The sequence below is a fragment of the Prionailurus viverrinus genome, chromosome C2 (genome assembly GCF_022837055.1).
Source record: "Prionailurus viverrinus isolate Anna chromosome C2, UM_Priviv_1.0, whole genome shotgun sequence".
In the NCBI taxonomy this organism is placed as follows: Eukaryota; Metazoa; Chordata; class Mammalia; order Carnivora; family Felidae; genus Prionailurus; species Prionailurus viverrinus.
In genome coordinates, this window is record NC_062569.1 from 46807752 (window position 1) to 46815378 (window position 7627).

The 7627-nt window shown below is 41.0% G+C and overlaps 1 long non-coding RNA gene across 4 annotated transcripts in view; it reads right to left on the bottom strand.

Annotated features, from left to right (window-relative positions):
- Positions 1–5362, bottom strand: part of LOC125174806 (uncharacterized) — a 51502-nt gene extending 46140 nt beyond the window's left edge. Inside the window, exon 1 of one of the 4 annotated variants that reach the window (XR_007155566.1) lies at positions 4127–5362. This is a non-coding gene — a long non-coding RNA (uncharacterized LOC125174806). The remainder of the gene's footprint in view (positions 1–4126) is intronic. The other 3 variants (XR_007155570.1, XR_007155569.1, XR_007155565.1) reach the window with 3 other exon arrangements.
- Positions 5363–7627: the final 2265 nt, after the last annotated feature.

Sequence of the window (7627 nt, forward strand, 5' to 3'; positions counted from 1 at the left end):
CTCACGATCTCCACCCTACCACCACCAAATGTATATACATTTCTCCCTGGAGGAACTCTGCCATCCTCCCCCAGCAAAGGTCTACAACAAGGTGGCCTCAAGATTTAATCTGACACAGAGATGCATTATTGGTCTACAGAATCTGTGCTTGTTTGTTTTCCCCTATGCTTGTTTCATCATCGTATTTTAGAAGCAGACAGTTCACTTTCTAGTTTTACAGGTCCAGAAATGAAGAGAGATTCTGCTCTAGGGTAGATCCCCAGAGTCTTATTTGTATCTGATTAGATGATGATATTTGGGATTAGGGGGTTGATGAGAGCTAGACGAGATTTTGAACTTGAGTTGATGCTGTCATACATGGAGTCTTTGGGGGATGTTGGGATGGAGTGGCTGTATTTCCCATGTGGGATGGATATGAACCTTTGGGGCCAGAGAAGGGACTGGTAGGCTGCAAAATGTACCACACGCCCAGACCCCCTACCCTAGTTCAAAAAGGATATATTTACAGAAAAACTGTAGAAACTATGAATGTTACCTTTTTCAGAAAAAGGGCCTTTTCAACCGTGATTCAATTAAAGGTCTTGAGATAATCCTGAGTTACTGGGTGAGCCCAAATCCACTGATAAGTTTCCTTATCAGATAAAAGGCAGAGGGATATTTGAGGCAGACAAAAGAGGGCAAGACACAGATATAAAGAAAGGGTGTCATGTGAAGACAGAGTTGGAAACTGCAGTGATGTGGTCACAAGCCCAGAAAGCCAGGTCAGCCACCAAAAGCTGAAGAAACAAGTTGTCGCCTTGATTCCTCAGAGGTAGTATAGCCCTAGTGATTTCAGACTTCCTGCACCATGCTGGAGCCTGGATTTATAGGTGGGCAAAACTCACAAAGCCTCTCCCTCAAGGCATTTATACATTAGTGGGGGAGACATATGAGAAATATATCAGTCATCAAATAGTGATATGTGAATTGATGGGAAATAAAGCAGGAAGAAGAATATATAAATGCTGTTTGGGTTGATGCTATTTTTGCTTAAAACTCTTAATTATCCGCAATATCCATTTTCCTGAATGATACAAGGAAACATGGCTACCTGAGTAAAACTATATTCCTCAGCCTCCTTCGTAGCTAGGCCATCTGACAATGTCTTAACCAATGGAATGTGAAGAGAAGCAATGTGTACAGTTTCTAAGATACATACTTAATAAAGGATACCTTTCTTTCCTTTCCCCTTCTTGGTGGAAATGTGAACCAGCCTGAACAGGGACTCTAGGGAATGGTAGAGCCTCCAGATGGAAGGAATCTATGTTCCTGAATATAGATGTTTGGAAGGGGAGGTGACTCCCTGTCTATTTCTGGAATGCTATGCAAGAGATAAGTGCAATTCATTTTTTTTAATCTCAATATTGGGTCTCTTTGTTTCGGCAGCTAAGCCTATAACCTAACAAATAAATATTTTAATTTAGATGGTGAAGGCAGGCCTTTCTGAGCAGAGACCAAGCAGACTAAGGAACCAGAGGTTGTAGAGAGGCAGTATATTATGTTGAGAGTTGTATCTGCCACAGTTTGGGTGGCTTTAAAAGCAAATTTTGAGGTAAAGGTTTGGGTGCAGGTACTTGTTTTGAGAGGTGATCCCAGTAAGCACAGATGAAGGAGTGGAGAAAGAAAGGGGGAAAAAGAGATCAAAGAGATCAAACATGCCAATGAGCAGGTCATGCCTGAGAGCCTTGGGAGCGCCATACCATTCAAAACCCTCTGAGGAACTTTAAGGAACATGTCTCAGAACTTTAAGGAGCATGTCTCCAAGAGATGAGGGACAAGGTATTTTACCCACCATACCCAACGCCCACAGAGAGTTTTCTCTGGAGGCATTAAAGACCTGGCACCTTTAAGCTTTACCCTGCAAACGCTGAGCAAGCCCCCAAACAATAATCAGAGAAAGCTCTCAGGCTGACAAGTATACATACCAGGGGCCTGTGGTGGGAAGCTCTGAGCATGTGGAAACTTACTACTTCCCCCACAGATGAATTCAGAAGTAAGCCAAGGGACCATGTGGCAGGACATTAACAGTCCTATAGCAAGGGGCACCTGGGTGGCTCAGTCAGGTAAGCATCCAATTCGATTTCTGCTCAGGTCATGATCTCAAGGTTCTTGAGTTTGAGCCCCGCATCGGGCTCTGTGCTGACAAGATGGAGGCTGCTTGAAATTCTCTTTCTCCCTCTCTCTGCCCCTCCCCTGTTCATGCTTTCTCTATCTCTCTCAAATTAAATAAATGAAACTTAAAAAAACAAAAACAAAAACTGTCTAATAGCCAAGGTTCAAATTCTGGCTCTTCCACGTACTAGCTGTGTCACCTAGAGTCAGTTGCTTAGCCTCTCTGTGTCTCAGTTTCCTCATCTGTAAAATGGAGATAATTATAGTACTCACCCACTTCAGAGGCTTGTTGTATTATATATTATCAGAGATATGATGCACAATAATTAGAATACTGCTCTTCATATGGTGAGAGTTATTTGTTAGTTTATTTTTGTCTGAGACAAGAAATACATTTATTAATCTAAACCATATTTGGGGCGCCTGGGTGGCTCAGTCAGTTAAACGTCCGACTTCGGCTCAGGTCATGATCTCACAGCTCATGGATTCTAGCCCCGTGTCGGGCTCTGTACTGACAGCTCAGAGCCTGAAGCCTGCTTCAGATTCTGTGTCTCCCTCTCTTTCTGCCCCTACCCTGCTCTGGCTCTCTCTGTCTCAAAAATAAATAAACATTAAAGAAAAATTTAAACCATATTTATTATTGAATCTTCAGTGTTTGTCATGAGCTGAACAATAGTAGTAGGTATTATATAAATGTTTATTTAATGAGTAGGCAAAAAAATTTTTTTTTGACTGCTGCTAGACTTTTTGGATGTATGTAGGTATGTATCAGAGGGAGACCCAGACTGGTCACTTCTCACCCATATCCTCTAAGGACTATCCAGAAGACTTGTATAATATCACCCTAAGATGAAGTCTACAGTGGGGCCAGTGATTAACCTTGCTTCATGAAGGATCTGAAGTATAATTTAATAGAGTTTCACAAGCCTCTTTTCTTGGGTAACTTCCACAGTCTTTTGGGTAATTTTCACATTTCATGGGAGTCTCAGTTCTAAATAAAACTAATGAAATTTCTTGGCAAAATAGAAGAAAATCATGGTCCTGGCCGCTGGTTTTTTAAAGAAACCCTACATGCCAACAGTTGTGCCAGTGGTTAAGAATGGTGCCCCTTGAAACCAAGCTAAACTTGAAAGGTTCCAGAAGATTTCCCCAAGAGACAGAAAGCTGAAGAAAGGCCAGGGAGCTTTTGTTACACCTATGTAACAGAGCACAGAATCCAGATGTAAGTATTGAGATAAGAAAAGATGATACTCTACACGGCCGGCAACTAGAGACACCAGTGGCCCATCGTGGAGGGTAGAGGACACCTAACGGAGATGAGGAAGAAAATGAACACGTATTGAATGTCTAATTAGGCCTCAAAACCTTGCACTTAAAAGTTACAGAAGCAGGGCACCTGGGTAGCTCAGTTGATGAAGCATCCAACTTGGGCTCAGGTCATGATCTCGCAGTTGGTGAGTTTGAGCCCTGCATTGGGCTGTGTGCTGACAGCTCAGAGCCTGAAGCCTGCTTCAGATTCTGCGTCTCTTTCTCTCTCTACCCCTCCTCTTCAAAAATAAATAGAAAACATTTTAAAAAATTAAACAAATAAAGTAAAAGTTGTAGAAGTGTTTTCATCTAATCCTCATGACGCTGTCTTGAATAATATTATGCATTAAGTCATGTTAATCTATCTCACTCCCAAATCCATGCTCTTTGCAGGCAATTTTAAAGGAGGGAGGGTGTCATATGGTCCTTAAGTATGAGCTGTGAACTACACCCAGAATGCTATGAACAAACTACTGAAGAACTTGCAAAAGTGCATGAAAATGAGAAAAGCCTTATAACTCTATGGCTGCCAGATCTTGGTCATTTCATAAACTCAAAAGCAAGGCCAGAAACATCAGTGGGCTTCATCCCTCTACAAGTATCTTCATAGTGAGGGTAAAGCTTCAGAACATTCCACAAAACAGAGAAAATCATAATAATGTCTTACCAGATGTCCAGGTCAATTTCAGATTCCAGAAACGGCACGAGAGGTCCTGCGATGTGACACTATTAGAACTCAAGTTCTCCAGAAAGGTGAGGTGGTAAAAACTTTGAAGCCAGCATTAATTTCATGGGAAATAATGGTCGTGAGCATTTACTCCACTTTCGTTTGGTTCAGCTTTGCACTGAAAGTACTTCAACAAAGAATCCGTATGAGCCACAAAAGAAACAGATTTTGAATTTAGGTAGACTGCACCATATAGATAAGCATCTCGGTTTTGTTTTGTTCTGCTTTGCCTTTTGCCTTTTCGGTCAAAGGGTTTCAGTTTGTTTCCGTTTTTTGTTATCATGGTTTTTGGAGGCGGTGCTTAGATAGTTGTTTGTTTTGACTATTTTCCACCACTGGGAAATACAAATAGGTTAAGGAAGTGAGATCAAGGTTTAAAGCTCTGTTAAAATTTCTTCAGAGATGCTGGAGAAGAGAGAAGTGCCAGGGTTTGGAGCGTGCAACTGCATCCAATAACAATATCTCAATTGTCTCAGCAAGCACAAAGGAGCAAGGGGCAGTGCTTTCCTTTCAGATACTTGGTCTGCAAAACTTCTTTGGGCGGGTTTTCTTTGTATTTTCAGGCAATAAATTTCCTGATGACATAAACCTCGTCATCTTGTTTCACGTTGTGGAAACGCCAGGCCAGCCTCATGTGTTGTTGAATTAGGGAGAAAAAAAAATATTATTTGGATTTCTATTGACAACAACAAAAAGTTTTGATTGGATTGAGCTATATAAAATTACTGATACTGAGCTATTTTTTTTCAAAGCTTCAGAGCTGTATTTTTTTTTTACAGCTTCCAAGTTGCAATTTCCTATGACTCAGAATATTGAATCAATTTCCTATGAATCAATTTCCTATGATTAAAAGTATTCCTGATGCTTTTACTGGGAATAAGTGATTCCCCACTAATATTTCTATAGCTCAGTAAGATTTTGGAGTATACTCTTGATTACAAAAGATAAAATACAATTATGGTATGAGAGATTATCATCTAAATTTTTGGAAATGGTAGTATTTGTAAAGCATAACAGAGTATTCTAGGCATATTTTATTAATTTCTGTTGTTTATATAGCAAGTATTATTAACCATCTACTGTAATATGGTGTTTTTAAAATATAGGGCCTAGAGTCAAAATTCATGGATTCCAATCCTGGTTTCCCCACTTTTTTTAAAAAATTTTTTGCATGTTTATTTTTGAGAGAAAGAAAGACAGAGCATTAGCGGAGGAGGGGCAGAGAAAGAGGGAGACACAGAATCTGAAGCAGGCTCCAGGCTCTGAGGTGTCAGCATAGTGCCCAACAGGGGGCTCAAACTCACGAACTGCGAGATCATGGCCTGAGCTGAAGTCGAATGCTTAACCAACTGAGCCACCCAGGTGCCCCATGGTTTCCCCACATTTAGAGTCTCCACACATGAAGACACTTAGGTCTTCATGTCAAACGTTCTTTTTCTATAAATGGGGGCCACAATGAAGACATCTGACTCATTGAATAGTATGAATTGAGTAAAATAACTGCACCTTACAGTACCTGGCTCATAACCACCACTCCGCAACTGTGGGCAAAACAGGTAACCCTGTTATCATGGAGCTTACAGCCTAATAAGGGAGACACAGACACAGATTATCACAACTGTCAAAAATGTGATGAAGGAGAAGTGCATGTTCCTGTACAGGTATAAAATTACTCTGTGGCAAGCAGGCAAAACTTCCTTTGGAAAAAGAGAATTCAGCCGAGGTCTGAAGGATAAACACTAATAAATCAGGCGCAGGTTTGATGGAAAGCGTTCAAGGCAGAAGAAAACCCATGCCCTGTATTTTGAGAGGCCGTGACATTTGGGGGAACTCGTTTCAGGGCTGCAAGGCAGTACCACCAACCCTCTGCAGGTGAGGAGGCAGTGGGGGCTCCACCACGAGGGTCTTTTAAACCATGTAAATTCCTTTAAATAGAGGAGTGAAGTCATTGCCTGAGTATGCTGCATAACAGGAACCTTCTTCTTTGTAAAGTGTCTGGTGTGACTTATTTGTTTTGTGGCATGTATTAAAAATAATTTGATGTGCCTTGGCTTCCCCACCATAGTTACAGTTATTTTTAAATGAGGTATATGGAGACAGAGTATTTTCTTTGGTCCAGTTTCTCCCTTTTAAATATACCTACAACTTCCAAAGGTAGCTAAAATGTGAGGTTTGAGGGCACAATCCTCTGAGTTGCCAAATGTTTCTGGGACCTCTGCACCAACTACAAGTTTGAGGGGATTTCTAAAATCACTGTCAGGTTTGGTGATTCATTAGAAAGACTCACAGGACTCAGAGCTAATATACACGTGCCTATGGTTTATTACAGGGAAAGAATAAATTAAAGTCAGCCAATAACGCATAGGACAGAGCCTGGTAAAGTTCCAAATGTGAAGCTTCTGTTGTCTTCAGAATGCATTTCACTTCCAACCCTGACATGCGACAATATGCACTCACTAGTGCCAACCAGGAAGCTCACCCAAGCTTTGGTGTCCACAACTTTATGGGGACTTCATTAAGTGGACATGATTGATTGATTACCCATGCAGTCGCACTCAGTTCCTAGTCCCCTACTGCCCAGAAGTTGGGTTGATACCATGTAGCCCAAGGGGCCCACCGTGAGTCACCTCCATAGCATAAAGTATCAGATGTGGTCCATAATAACAAAGATACTCCTATCATCTAAGAAATCCAAAAAGTTTAGAAGGTCCCTCCCAGTGGCTAGGGACAAAGCCCAGAGCTTTCCTTTGGCCAAACCAAATGATATCCTATAAAGGCTACCTCTGGCCTTTGGCCAAGTCTGTCTTATAGCAAAACAATCATATTTACCTGCAACTACATTTAGTATAGCTTGTATATGGTAGAGACAGTACTATCATATGAATGTGCCTCACATTTGGAGGAGCCAGTATGGAGAAGGGACAGGTTTAAAGAAAAAACTAATCCATCCTAAGGGTGACTGGGTGGCTTCATCAGTTGAGTGTCCAGCTTTGGTTCAGGTCATGAACTCACAGTTCATGAGTTCAAACCCCACATCGGGCTCTGTGCTGGCATCTCAGAGCCTGGAGTCTGATTTGGATTCTGTCTCTCTCTCTCTCTCTCCCTCTCTCTCTCTCTCTCTCTCTCTGCCCCTTCTGCACTCACACTCTGTGTCTCTCTCTCAAAAATAAACATTAAATTTTTTTTAGGAAAAAACTAATCCATCCTATAAAGTCATTACATATATTACATTTATATTTTTACTCCTTGATTTACCATTATGTGTACTTTAGAGTAAACTTATGCAATGTTATTTAGCATAGAGATTATCTGATGATTGGCTAAATTCAGTTCTTCCTTAAGCCAATCATTTTCCATCAGTGTTATGGTTTGAGGAGGCTTTAATTCTTTTTCCCAAATTGATCATCAATATCAACATTATAACCTTAACAACAAGGCCAG